This window comes from Schistocerca nitens, chromosome 3 (assembly GCF_023898315.1).
Source record: "Schistocerca nitens isolate TAMUIC-IGC-003100 chromosome 3, iqSchNite1.1, whole genome shotgun sequence".
Lineage (NCBI taxonomy): Eukaryota > Metazoa > Arthropoda > Insecta > Orthoptera > Acrididae > Schistocerca > Schistocerca nitens.
Genome location: NC_064616.1, coordinates 215,615,886 through 215,631,366, shown reverse-complemented (window position 1 = coordinate 215,631,366; position 15,481 = coordinate 215,615,886). Strand labels below are relative to the sequence as shown.

The 15,481-nt window shown below is 44.3% G+C and overlaps 1 pseudogene; it reads left to right on the top strand.

Annotated features, from left to right (window-relative positions):
* The first annotated feature begins 13,852 nt into the window (after positions 1 to 13,852).
* Positions 13,853 to 13,970, top strand: LOC126250550 (5S ribosomal RNA; annotated as a pseudogene).
* The last annotated feature ends 1,511 nt before the right edge of the window (positions 13,971 to 15,481 follow it).

Sequence of the window (15,481 nt, the reverse complement as noted above, 5' to 3'; positions counted from 1 at the left end):
TGTTTTATTTTCTAAACACAAAGTACAGTGCAAAGATCATCTATCGAAACAGTAAAACAATGTTTTTATTTCTACATAGTATTTAAAGCGTTTCACATTATTTAATACCGTATGTCAATCTTCAGTATCTGCAAAGTTGCACTGGATCACAAGATGCATTTCCACGTTTGCCATTGTCAAAGATCTGCGGTTGTCGCTGAGGATAGTTTTGTACCAGGAAAAGCTCCTCTCCACAAGACGTCACTGGAGCGTATTTGAAGGCAGCCAGGTCACTGGAGTTCAGCTTTGTTTCAGTATCTTCAAATGTTGCGGCATTCCCTGAAAGACTGTCACTAATTTTTCACAGTGTAGAATATCCAGGACTCCGTTGGAGAACACTTTGCAGTTTGGTTTTCACTTTGTCAGCCACATGACCACGAGCTCGACCCAACTCTGCACATGTTGCACAATACTCAGGACCTCACATAGCTGAATGCCAACAGCTTCCAGTCGTTTGATGGCTTTCGGTATCATTGAAAAATTGGCCTTGATGTATGCCAAGTTTCGAGACAATGTATCTGTAAAAACTTCTTTCACAATTTTGATAGCACTTGATTCATCGCTATCAAGCTCACAGAAGATTGTCTTTATTTGGGTGTAGTTGGTGCAGTAATACTCAGCAGCATTAATCCAAGAACCCCATCGTGTAAGAACAGGTTTAGGTGGGAGGGGCGTTGAAGGTGCTTGTTCCTTGAATTTCTGCACCCGTAGCGGAGCCTTCACATAAATTTTCTTGCCACAGGAAATTAATTACCCACGTCAGGGTAATTTGGTCGCACCTCTTCGGCAACTCTGTGCAACGCATGCGCAAGGCAAGTGGCGTACACCATACTGGGGTAGAGAATATGAAGCCCTTTGGCTGCTTTAGCCATATATGAAGCACCATCTGTTACAAGCAGCAAAACGTTGTCTCTTTCCACACCAACCGGCCACAGTAGCCCCAGAGAGTTGTCAAACAAAATAGTAATCGTCGAATTGTTTACTCTATCAAGAGCTTCACACATTAGCAGGAACATATCTCCAGGGCCGTCAACTTCTAGAACACCAACAACAACATTTGCAATATATCGCCCACTAATATCCGTAGTTTCATCTATCGACAGCCAGATCTTTTGCTCAGCAATAGTAATTCGTATTTTGTTGAGCACATCATTGTAGCATACGGATAAATGTTTCTTTCTCAGTGTAGATTCATCTGGAACTGGATGTGTTGTACACTTCTCCAAGAACCGCCTGAAGCGTGGATTCTTCAGCTTTGCCAATGGGATGTTGTAGGACACCATCATCTCACACAAATCCTTGCAGAATGATTGCATGGTTGACGATTGACCTATGTATTCAAGTAACAGTGTTTGCCTGCTGTTATTTTCAGCACTTCGTTTCACACAGTTGCTGTGTTCAGCGGTATTACAGTGTTGTTGCACATTAAAGCGCTTTGCACTAACTTTAACTTCACACAGTTTACAAAATAATATTTTCCCATCAGTAGTAAAGAACTTTTCTCCAAATTCTCGAACATATCCTCGCAACTTCACGCTGTCGGAGCACTTTGCTTTAGGAATGTTGAACAAGGCAAAGGTTGTATTCAAACTGGTTACTGGGAACACCTATGCGACTGCGATGATTATTACGGCAGAAGCCGCCTTTGTTGGCTCTGAGAGCATATTGTCGACTCTGCGCAACAATGTTGTATGTTCGCGAAACGACTGTTGTGGTACACCGATTTTCTGCTACAGTCCTGAGAAATAAAGCTGTGTACTAATTTATCTGTTTAACTTTCATAATAGCACGTTAAATATTGTCTCGTGAGCTACATATTCATTTTCTTATTTGTGTGTCGCGTAAGATACGAGAAAAACGGTATACGCATTTTTGGCAAAAGTTGGCGGAAATATGACTTATTATATTAAAAGTTAGCCGCAATATGATCTATTACTAAAATTTGTTGAAATATGACTTTATATGCACTATCAAAATACATTTTTCGACACTAAAATGCCGAGATTTGTGTATAAATTGTTCTAAAATTCACCCTATAGTTCAGAAAAAAATATGACTTGTTATTAAAATCCGGGCCCTAGTGATAACAGCTGGTGACGAAAGCAACTTGGAAATAATAAGTGGGGCCGAGCGGTTCTAGGCGCTGCAATCTGGAACCGCGCGACCGCTACGGTCGCAGGTTCGAATCCTGCCTCGGGCATGGATGTGTGTGATGTCCTTCGGTTAGTTAGGTTTAAGTATTTCTACGTTCTAGGGGACTGATGATCTCAAAAGTTAAGTCCCATAGTGCTCAGAGCGAATAATAAGTGGTATCTCGAGAGGAATAATTGCGGGCCTTTTATTTCATATAATCAAATACCTACGAATCAATATCGAGAAAAGATCGACGCCATCAAGCTGAGCTCACCATCATCTTAAGGATAACACAAAGCACATTATACGCAGGTGTAGAAGGACATTGTGACTTCGGAATTTCAGTGATCCTGTTTAAAGTTTTCATGTAGCGGATTCTTTCGCGAACATTGTGTAACAGTGGACGTTACATTTCAGATGTGTTACGACCCGTGGCTCTACCCTTCATTCGATTCCTGCGAAACCCTACATTTCTGCAGGATAATGCACGACCGCATGTTGCAGGTCCTGTACGGGCCTTTCTGGATACAGAAAATGTTCGACTGCTACCCTGGCCAGCACATTCTCCAGATGTCTCACCAATTGAAAACGTCTGGTCAATGGTGGCCGAGCAACTGGCTCGTCACAATACGCCAGTCACTACTCTTGAAGAACTGTGGTATCGTGTTGAAGTTGCATGGGCAGCTGTACCTGTACACGCCATCCAAGCTCTGTTTGACACAATTCCCAGGCGTATCAAGGCCGTTATTACGGTGAGAGGTGGTTGTTCTGGGTACTGATTTCTCAGGATCTATGCACCCAAATTGCGTGAAAATGTAATCACATGTCAGTGCTAGAATAATATCTTTTTCCAATGAATACCCATTTATCATCTGCATTTCTTCTTGGTGTAGCAATTTTAATGGCCAGTAGTGTAGATGCGTGCTCCTCTGCATGCTATCGTATGGCGAAACCTCGTATCGATATCTCGGACGGTTTCGCGAAATAAGAGGTGTGCAAATTGTGGGCGATTAACGGTGCACAGCAAGAACACGAACCGCAATAAGTTTCCAGTAGTGGGAGGAGCCAAACTCCTGTAAGATACCAGGATTTAATCATCAATTTAATTACATAATTTCCTTTTGGGCTGAAACATACCGCTCGGAAACGAGTGTCTGACAAGGTGCAGCAGTGGTAGAAACTAGAGAGTCGTGGAGATTTGTTTCTGGAGCCGCAGCTGCAGGAGGAAAGAAGTTGGTGTGAGGAGTGGCGTGCAGCTGAAAGCGAGCGCGCCTGCTGAATAGCGAGTGCGGCTCCGCCCGCGGATTCCTGCAGCCTGGGACTCGAACACAGGAAGGCCGGCTTTCACCGCGCATTAACTCACCGGTTACCGCCGTAGAAAGCGACCACGTGGCCGCGCCTTTTGTCCTGCGGGCCCTCCTCGCACAAAAGCTCCGCCGACTACGATCCGAAACTTTTGTCCGCGTTTGTTACATTATAACGTGGCCTTTCGTTATAAATTATTTACAGTATTTCTGTTTGTTAAAATTCTGGCACGGGTGATACGCCAGTATGGCGATGACGAATACACGCTTCTAATGTGCGTTCACCGCGATGTCGCCAAACACGGATGCGACCATCACGATGCTGTCAACAAAACCTGGATACGGTTTGCTATTCGTGCACCCAGGTTCGTCGTTGAGTACACCATCGTAGGCGTTCCTGTCTGTGATGCAGCGTCAAGGGTAACCCAGCCATGGTCTCCGAGCTGATAGTCTATGCAGCTGCAAACGTCGTCGAACTGTACGTGCAGATGGTTGTTGTCTTGCAAACGTCCCGATCTGTTGACTCAGGGATCAAAAATGGTTAAAATGGCTCTGAGCACTATGGGACTCAACTCCTGTGGTCATTAGTCCCCTAGAACTTAGAACTACTTAAATCTAACTAACCTAAGGACATCACACACATCCATGCCCGAGGCAGGATTCGAACCTGCGACCGTAGCAGTCGCACGGTTCCGGACTGCGCGCCTAGAACCGCGAGACCACCGCGGCCGACGACACAGAGATCGAGACGTGGCTGCACGATCCGTTACAGCCATGCAGATAAGATGCCTGGCATCTCGACTGCTAGTGATACGAGGCCGTTGGGATCCAGCACGGCGTTCCGTATGACCCTGCTGAACCCAGCGATTACATATTCTGCTAACAGTCATTGTTACGAAAAATCGCTTGGAAAGTTTCCTCATGTCAGCACGTTGTAGGTGTCTCCACCGGCGCCAACCTTGTGTGAATGCTCTGAAAAGCTAATCATTTGCATATCACAGCATCTTCTTCCTGTCGGTTAAATTTCGCGTCTGTAGCACGTCATCTTGTTGGTGTATCAATTTTAGTGGCCAGTAGTGTATAATCCTTCTTCGAAAATTACTGCCGACAGTCTACTTATACGTCCAAAAGGATATTGGTTATTTTGGGCCGAGGATACGAAAAACGGTAATGAGTTCACGGCAAAGTATAGGAATGTCGTCTTTACTTCGTCAGAACCTTAGAAATTTTACAACACCATTTTACAATTTTTTTTTATTGATGTGATGGAGCCCTATGAGCCCTACATGCACACCATTATACATTTTTTCTTTTTTTTTACTGATCTGATGGAGCCGTACTTGAAGTATAAATTTATTGTGTAAATTGACTCGCGGGGAAGACAAACAAATCTGCAAATATACGATGAGGTTTTTCAAGCAAAATTACTGCGATCATGCAGTATTAAAGTGATTCCCCCGAATCCATTTCAATAGTGCAACCCTGCGACGTCTGATTTTATCGTCAGGCAAAGAATTCGCTCAAAAATTTTCGAAACTGCTCTTATCTCTCGCGACCGCTACGGTCGCAGGTTCGAATCCTCCGTCGGCCATGGATGTATGTGATGTCCTTAGGTTAGTTAGGTTTCAGTAGTTCTAAGTTCTAGGGGACTGATAACCACAGCAGTTGAGCCCCATAGTGCTCAGTGCCATTTGCTCTTATCTCATCGAGAGAGAAAAAGGTATCATATCCCGAGAAGAGTGCTTCAAAATACGTTCCACTGTATATCAGCAGCTACCATCGCCAATATTTGGCGAAATGATGCGTTACGCTTGATTTGCTGCCAAACTGTGTATGAATGTAAACCAATTCTGTTTTTCTATAGAAGCATTCAAATGGTTCAAATGGCTCTGAGCACTATGGGACTTTACATCTGAGGTCATCAGTCCCCTGGACTTAGAACTACTTAAACCTGACTAACCTAAGAACATCATACACATCCATGTCCGAGGCAGGATTCGAACCTGCGACCGTAGTAGCAGCGCGGTTCCGGACAGTAGCGCCTAGAACTACTCGGCCACAACGGCCGGCTTATAGAAACATTAAACACCCATGTAGTTGTAAGAATTCAGCGTTTATAATGCGTGCAAGATGCTGGGAAAATTATTGTTCCCCTGTTCTTACGATGAATATCACCCAAGAACGTGTGAATCATCAGCTGTAAGATAATAAGAGTATCTAATTTTATACACGAAATTCTCGTGTACGTCTTCAAAGCTCTTCCTGTAAATTTATTTTCAATTCTAAATTTTAATCTGCCTTTTCTTTTGATGCCTCTTATGAAAATATTAACAAGTACAATGTATTGAATATTATTTCGGTTTATTTGCAGTGTAAGTAACAATAAAAAAACATAGGGACTCATCCCCACGACCCTCGCATTACGGCTCTACATGCTTACCCCCGCTCCTACCGATTCCTAGTAGCTACGCTAACATACAATGAGCTGACAAAAATTCATGGGATAGCAATATGGCCGGCCGCGGTGGCCGAGCGGTTATAGGCGCTTCAGTCCAGAAACGGGAGACTGCTATGGTCGCAGGTTCGAATCCTGCCACGGGCATGGATGTGTGTGATGTCCTTAGGTTAGTTAGGTTGAAGTAGTTCTAAGTTCTAGTGGACTGACGATCTCAGATGTTAAGTCCCATAGTGCTCAGAGCCATTTGAACCATTTGAACCATAGCAATATACACATATACGAATGGCGGTAGTACTGTGTACACAAGGTATAACAGAGCAGGGCATTGGCGGAGCTGTCATTTGTATTCAGATGAGTGATATAAATAGTTTCCGACGTGATTATGGCCGCACGACGGGATTTTAGAATCTGAACGTGAAATGGTAGTTGGGGCTAGACGGATGGGACATTCCATTTCGGAAATCATTAGAGAATTCAATATTCCGAGATCCACAGAGTGAAAAGTATGCCGAGAATACCACATTTCAGGCATTACCTCTCACCACGGACAACGCCGTGGTCGACGGCCTTCACTTAACGACCGAGAACAGCAGCGTTTGCGTCGGCTTGTCAGTGATAGCAGACAAGCAACATTGCGTAAAATAACTGCAGAAATCAAAGTAGGAGTACTATGTACATATGCGTTAGAACTGTGCGGTGAAATTTGGCGTTAATAGGCGATCGCAGCTGACGAACGACGCTAGAGCCTTTGCTAACATCGCCTGTAACGCCTCTCCAGGGAGCTGCAGCAAAAGCAGTATTGACTGGCTCGCAGTGAATGATCTATCACTTAACTTGGAAAAGAAAATCACAGTTCAGTCAATCTTATGCACGGCAAGATATATTGTCACAATAACAATAAAACACAGGGGAAAGGAAATATATGAACCTGAGTGTTCAGAATTCTTGGGTGTGTATGTATTTTTATCAAAACCTGAACTGGAAAACAAACATTATAGATCTCAATCACTTGACTTCAGCAATGTTTGCTCCACATGCAACTGTTGATTTTGGTAATGAAAGCATTAGATAATCATTCTGATATGCGCATTACAATTCATTGATGTGTTTTGGAATAATTTGCTGTAGCAGTTCCATACACAATGACCAAGAATTCATTGCACTGGAACGTGGTGTAAGGATAACGTATGATTTTTACCTTCGAATTTCATGTGGGGTTGTTGTTGTTGTTGTTGTTGAGGTCTTCAGTCCTTAGAATGGTTTGATGCAGCTCTCCATGCTACCCTATCCTGTGCAAGCTTCATCATATCCCAGTAATTACTGCAACCTACATCCTTCTGAATCTGTTTAGTGTATTCATCTCTTGGTCTCCCTCTACGATTTTTACCCTCCATGCTGCCCTCCAAAGCTAAATTTGTGATCCCTTGATGCCTCAGAACATGTCCTACTAACCGGTCCCTTCTTTTTGTCAAGCTATGCCACAAGCTCCTCTTCTCCCCAATTCTATTCAATACTTCATCATTAGTTATGTGATCTACCCATCTAATCTTCAGCATTCTTCTGCAGCACCACATTTCGAAGGCTTCTATTCTCTTCTTGTCCAGACTAGTTATCGTCCATGTTTCACTTCCATACATGGCTACACTCCATACAAATACTTTCAGAAACGACTTCCTGACACTTAAATCTATACTCGATGTTAACAAATTTCTCTTCTTCAGAAACGATTTCCTTGCCATTGCAAGTCTACATTTTATATCCTCTCTACTTCGACCATCATCAGTTATTTTGCTCCCCAAATAGCAAAACTCCTTTACTACTTTAAGTGTCTCATTTCCTAATCTAATTCCCTCAGCATCACCCTACTTAATTCGACTTCATTCCATTATCCTCGTTTTGCTTTTGTTGATGTTCATCTTATATCCTCCTTTCAAGACACTGTCCATTCCGTTCAACTGCTCTTCCAAGTCCTTTGCTGTCTCTGATAGAATTACAATGCCATCAGCGAACCTCAAAGTTTTTATTTCTTCTCCATGGATTTTAATACCTACTCCGAATTTTTCTTTTCTTTCCTTTACTGCTCGCTCAATATACAGATTGAATAACATCGGGGAGAGGCTACAAACCTGTCTCACTCCTTTCCCAACCACTGCTTCCCTTTCATGCCCCTCAACTCTTAGAACTGCCATCTGGTTTCTGTACAAATTGTAAATAGCCTTTCGCTCCCTGTATTTTACCCCTGCCACCTTTAGAATTTGAAATAGAATATTCCAGTCAACATTGTCAAAAGCTTTCTCTAAGTCTACAAATGCTAGAAACGTTGGTTTGCCTTCCCTTAATCTGTTTTCTAAGATAAGTCGTAAGGTCAGTATTGCCTCACGTGTTCCAATATTTCTACGGAATCCAAACTGATCTTCCCCGAGGTCGGCATCTACCAGTTTTTCCATTCGTCTGTAAAGAATTCGTGTTAGTATTTTGCAGCTGTGACTTATTAAACTGAAAGTTTAACACCTACTTTCTTTGGGATTGGAATTATTATATTCTTCTTGAAGTCTGAGGGTATTTCGCCTGTCTTATACATCTTGCTCACCAGATGGTAGAGTTTTGTCAGGTCTGGCTCTTCCAAGGCCATCAGTAGTTCTAATGGAATGTTGTCTACTCCCGGGGCCTTGTTTCGACTCAGGTCTTTCAGTGCTCTGTCAAATTCTTCACGCAGTATCGTATCTCCCATTTCATCCTTATCTACATCCTCTTCCATTTCAATAATATTGTCCTCAAGTACATCGTCCTTGTATAGACCCTCTATATACTCCTTCCACCATTCTGCTTTCCCTTCTATGCTTAGAACTGGGTTTCCATCTGATCTCTTGATATTCATACAAGTGATTCTCTTTTCTCCAAAGGTCTCTTTAATTTTCCTGTAGGCAGTATCTATCTTACCCCTAGTGAGATAAGCCTCTACATCCTTACATTTGTCCTCTAGCCATCCCCGCTTAGCCATTTTGCACTTCCTGCCGATCTCATTTTTGAGACGTTTGTATTCCTTTTTGCCTGCTTCATTTACTGCATTTTTATATTTTTATCCTTTCATCAATTAAATTCAATATTTCTTCTGTTACCCAAGGATTCCTACTAGCCCTCGTCTTTTTACCTACTTAATCCTCTGCTGCGTTCACTACTTCATCCCTCAGAGCTACCCATTCTTCTTCTACTGTACTTCTTTCCCCCATTCCTGTCAATTGTTCCCTCATGCTGTCCCTGAAACTCTGTACAACCTCTGGTTTAGTCAGTTTATCGAAGTCCCATTACTTAAATTCCCACCTTTTTGCGGTTTCTTCTGTTTTAACCTACAGTTCATAACCAATAGATAGTGGTCAGAGTCCACATCTGCCCTGGAAATGTCTTACAATTTAAAACCTGGTTCCTAAATCTCTGTCTTACCATTATATAATCTATCTGTTACCTTTTAGTATCTCCAGGATTTTTACATGTATACAACCTTCTTTCATGATTCTTGAACCAAGTGTTAGCTATGATTAAGTTGTGCTCTGTGCAGAATTCTACCAGGCGGCTTCTTCTTTCATTTCTTAGCCCCAATCCATACTCACCTAATGTTTCCTTCTCTCTCTTTTCCTACTCTCGAATTCCAGTTACCCATGACTATTAAATTTTCGTCCCCCTTCACTACCTGAATAATTTCTTTTATCTCATCATACATTTCTTCAATTTCTTCATCATCTGCAGAGCTAGTTGGCATATAAACTTGTACTACTGTAGTAGGCGTGGGCTTTGTGTCTATTTTGACCACAATAATGCGTTCACTATGCTGTTTGTAGTAGCTTACCCGCACTCCTATTTTTTTATTCATTATTAAACCTACTCCTGCCTTACCCCTATTTGATTTTGTATTTATAACCCTGTATTCACCTGACCAAAAGTCTTGTTCCTCCTGCCACCGAACTTCACTAATTCCCACTATATCTAACTTTAACCTATCCTTTTCCCTTTTTAAATTTTCTAACCTACCTGCCCGATTAAGGGACCTGACATTCCACGCTCAGCTCCGTAGAACGCCAGTTTTCTTTTTCCTGATTATGACGTCCTCTTGAGTAGTCCCCGCCCGGAGATCCGAATGGGGGACTATTTTACCTCCGGAATATTTTACCCAAGAGGACGCCATCATCATTTAACCGTACCGTAAAGCTGCATGCCCTCGGGAAAAATTACGGCCGTAGTTTCCCCTTGCTTTCAGCCGTTCGCAGTACCAGCACAGCAAGGCCGTTTTGGTTAGTGTTACAAGGCCAGATCAGCCAATCTTCTAGACTGTTGCCCCTGCAACTACTGAAAAGGCTGCTGCCCCTCTTCAGGAACCACACGTTTGTCTGGCCTCTCAACAGATACTTCTCCGTTGTGGTTGCACCTACGGTACGGCCATCTGTATCGCTGAGGCACGCAAGCCTCCCCATCAACGGCAAGGTCCATGGTTCATGTGGGGTACAGTTTAAGAAATTTGGCATACTAACGACAGAATAAAAACACATTTATTAACTTATAAAGTTCGTGGTGAGGTTCACAATTTCTAAATAATAGCAAAGAAAATGAAGGGCCACCATCTGGCCCTAAACGGGCCAATCGTGTTGTTGGCCTCATTATCCTCTGCCAATGGCGTCATCGGATGCTGTACGGAGGAGCATGCGGTCATCACACCCCTGTCCCGGTCGTTGTTGGGTTTCCCGAACTTCGAACAGCTATTAATCGGTCTAGTAGCTTCTCAGTTGGTCTTAACTGGCTCATTTCATCCTATACCAGTCCTCCCACAAAGAAAAAATACCCTGGCAGTACCGGGAATCGAACCGGGTTCCCCCACATGGAAGTCAGCGGCACTTACTTTTTTTTAACTTTCTGCTTATCGTGAGCGGTGGCCTTACCATTTTTAAGGGAAGAATAGGATTTTTTGTTTTCGTTTTCTTTTGCAGGCAACCAAACAGACGTAAAATTAACATAATAAGTAGTAATCTTTGGAAAGTTAAACACACGTCAGAAATGAAAAACACAATAAAATTATGTTAAAAAGAAATACTTCTCCAATTATGCTTCAAATTTCAATGAAATCTTCCACAAATTAAAGCAAATCCTGGTGCACATACAACATTTCAGTGAAGTTAAATTTCCGTAACAACCACCTCATTGTCATACCACAAATAATATTCCTGTATTGCTTGAAAGCTAATAAACTGGACATCATTCCCGCATTACACAAAGAAAGAACCACACATCATAATGAAGAACCGTATTTCAAATCACCTGATTCTTATCTTCCGTTAATTCTTTCTCCTCATCGATAATTTAACTTCTCCTACCCTGGACATTCCAGCTATTCGGGGGCCCTTGAAACGCACTCCATAGGAAGTTAAGAGAAATACTGTCGTAATCCGGATTGCTCACGATCTTTAGATGTCGTTCCTGTAACTTCTCAGCTATGAAGGAGGACTGGAAATTATAGTAGCATTCATAAATTTAACACTAGGAACAAAAACAGCTTTCGCTATCCAAAGCTTATTGCTACTCTTGCACTGAAAGGAGAAAACTACGCAGCCATAAAACTACGGAACCAGCTCCCTTATGAATTAAATATGCTAGCAGATAATGAAATTTTTAAAAACTAATTGGAATAATTTCTGCTTGACAACTCCCTCTACTAAACAGATGCACTTCTGAGAAGACAGTATGTCGGCTACATTCATAATCTTTTTGTTACGTAGTATTAAAGGCCGGCTGGTGTGGCCGAGCGGTTCTAGGCGCTACAGTCTGGAACCGCGCGACCGCTACCGTCGCGGGTTCTAATCCTGCCTCGGGCATGGATGTGTGCAATGTTCTTAGGTTAGTTAGGTTTAAGTAGTTCTCAGTTCTAGTGGACTGATGACCTCAGATGTTAAGTCCCATAGTGCTCAGAGCCATTTGAACCATTTTTTAGTATTAAAAACGTTATGTAAATTGTTTTGTTTTCATAGTGAAAATACATCTTATTTGCAAACCAGCTAATACGTTCCACATCATAGCGAATATGATCCACGGAACACGCAAGGAACTAAACTAAATTAACAATAGCTCTCCAGAACATACACTCCTGGAAATTGAAATAAGAACACCGTGAATTCATTGTCCCAGGAAGGGGAAACTTTATTGACACATTCCTGGGGTCAGATACATCACATGATCACACTGACAGAACCACAGGCACATAGACACAGGCAACAGAGCATGCACAATGTCGGCACTAGTACAGTGTATATCCACCTTTCGCAGCAATGCAGGCTGCTATTCTCCCATGGAGACGATCGTAGAGATGCTGGATGTAGTCCTGTGGAACGGCTTGCCATGCCATTTCCACCTGGCGCCTCAGTTGGACCAGCGTTCGTGCTGGACGTGCAGACCGCGTGAGACGACGCTTCATCCAGTTCCAAACATGCTCAATGGGGGACAGATCCGGAGATCTTGCTGGCCAGGGTAGTTGACTTACACCTTCTAGAGCACGTTGGGTGGCACGGGATACATGCGGACGTGCATTGTCCTGTTGGAACAGCAAGTTCCCTTGCCGGTCTAGGAATGGTAGAACGATGGGTTCGATGACGGTTTGGATGTACCGTGCACTATTCAGTGTCCCCTCGACGATCACCAGTGGTGTACGGCCAGTGTAGGAGATCGCTCCCCACACCATGATGCCGGGTGTTGGCCCTGTGTGCCTCGGTCGTATGCAGTCCTGATTGTGGCGCTCACCTGCACGGCGCCAAACACGCATACGACCATCATTGGCACCAAGGCAGAAGCGACTCTCATCGCTGAAGACGACACGTCTCCATTCGTCCCTCCATTCACGCCTGTCGCGACACCACTGGAGGCGGGCTGCACGATGTTGGGGCGTGAGCGGAAGACGGCCTAACGGTGTGCGGGACCGTAGCCCAGCTGCATGGAGACGGTTGCGAATGGTTCTCGCCGATACCCCAGGAGCAACAGTGTCCCTAATTTGCTGGGAAGTGGCGGTGCGGTCCCCTACGGCACTGCGTAGGATCCTACGGTCTTGGCGTGCATCCGTGCGTCGCTGCGGTCCGGTCCCAGGTCGACGGGCACGTGCACCTTCCGCCGACCACTGGCGACAACATCGATGTACTGTGGAGACCTCACGCCCCACGTGTTGAGCAATTCGGCGGTACGTCCACCCGGCCTCCCGCATGCCCACTATACGCACTCGCTCAAAGTCCGTCAACTGCACATACGGTTCACGTCCACGCTGTCGCGGCATGCTACCAGTGTTAAAGACTGCGATGGAGCTCCGTATGCCACGGCAAACTGGCTGACACTGACGGCGGCGGTGCACAAATGCTGCGCAGCTAGCGCCATTCGACGGCCAACACCGCGGTTGCTGGTGTGTCCGCTGTGCCGTGCGTGTGATCATTGCTTGTACAGCCCTCTCGCAGTGTCCGGAGCAAGTATGGTGGGTCTGACAGACCGGTGTCAATGTGTTCTTTTTTCCATTTCCAGGAGTGTACATTCTGTTAATACACTCGTACCTTTCACCAGATCACTCTAGATGCCATATACGTCTTCCACGTTCCTGTCTAAACTACTTACTCGCAAAACCAAGCCCACATCCAATTCAGCCGCCTCAACGCCCATGTGAAAATTAATTTATCTTAGTTACAAATTTACTTTCTTTCTCTTCCCTAACCCGCCCGTAAACTCGAAACTTCCTTCTCTCATAATCACAACCGTCGCCGAAACTTATATATAAATATGTATAATTCTACAGAATACATTTATAGCCCTCTCAAACCAAATGTACCAGCACCCAAACAGAACGATGATACCGCCGGATGTTCACCATGCCAACACTTTAATCGCTGCAACTGACTCAAATGTTGCCAGCAGCCTTGCCGCAGTGGTAACACTGGATCCCGTCAGATCACCGAAGTTAAGCATTGACGGGCTGGGCTAGCACTTGGATGGGTGACCATCCGGTCTGCCGAGCGCTGTTGGCAAGCGGGCAGCACTCAGCCCTTGCGAGGAGAACTGGGGACCTACTCGGTCGTGAAGCGGCGGCTCCGGTCTCGTAAACTGACGTACGGCCGGGAGAGCGGTGTGCTGAACACATGCCCCTCCATATCCGCATACAGTAACACCTGTGGGTGACGATGACATGGCGGCCGGTCGGTACCGCTGGGCCTTCAAAGGCCTGTTCGGACGGAGTTTGGTAGTTTTTTTAGTATCAAATGTGGTGTAATTAGTATAGAACCTCATACACAGGGCATTTCAAAATACGAGGGTCACTCCAAAAGAAATGCATACTATTTTTTTAAAAAATCCATCTTTTATTCTACATGTTTGGAAGTTTTACAGTGTGTAAATACATCCTTTAGGCACAATATTTTCATTTCTCCACATAATTTTCATCCCACTCAACTGCCTTACGCCATCTTGGAACCAGCGCCTGTACACCCGCACGGTAAAATTCTGGACCAACCTGTTGGAGCCACTGTTTGGCAGCGTGCACAAGGGAGTCATCATCTTCAAACGGAGAGACTCATTAAGTTTCCCAAAGAGATGATAGTCACATGGAGCCAGGTCAGGACTGTAAGGCGGGTGTTTCACTGTTGTCAATCCGAGTTTTGTGATCCTTTTTTGACTGACATGTTGCCGTGCATTGTCCTGCAACAGCAAAACATCCTGCTTTTGCCGATGTGGTCGAACACGACTCAGTTGAGCTTGAAGTTTCTTCAGTGTCGTCACATATGCATCAGAATTTATGGTGGTTCCACTTGGCATGATGTCCACAAGCAAGAGTCCTTCGGAATCGAAAAACACAGTAGTCATAACCTTTCCTGCAGAAGGTGTAGTTTTGAATTTTTTTTCTTGAGTGAATTTGCATGATGCCACTCCACTGATTGCCTCTTCGTCTCTGGTGAAATATGATGGAGCCATGTTTCATCACCTGTCACAATTCATCCAAGAAATTCATCTCCACCATTCTCGTATTGTTCCAAAAGTTCGCTGCATACCGTTTTCATCCTGGGAACCCACCTGGTACAAACCTTTTTTAACGCCAACACGTTCAGTATTCTGCAAACACTTACTTCCCCTATCGCAACGTAGCGTGACAATTCGTTCACTGTGTTGCGTCTGTCAGAAGTCTTTAACACCCTGTGCATTGTCTGGGGTGTGTGCAGTACGAGACCTGCCGTTGCGAGGACAATCCTCAATATTGCCGTGCCCGCTTTCATCACGTAACCTGCTTGCCCACCGACTAACTGTACTGCGATCGACAGCAGCATCTCCATACACCTTTTTTAACCTCTTGTGGATGTTTCCCACTGTCTCGTTGTCACAGCACAGGAATTCTATGACAGCACGTTGCTTCTGACGAACGTCAAGTGTAGCAGCCATGTTGAAGACATGCTGCGACGGCGCCACTCACGGGAACAGGTTGAACTAAATTTGAAAACAAGCGGGAAGGATGTAGCCACACACTGTAAAACTTTCACACATGCAGAAT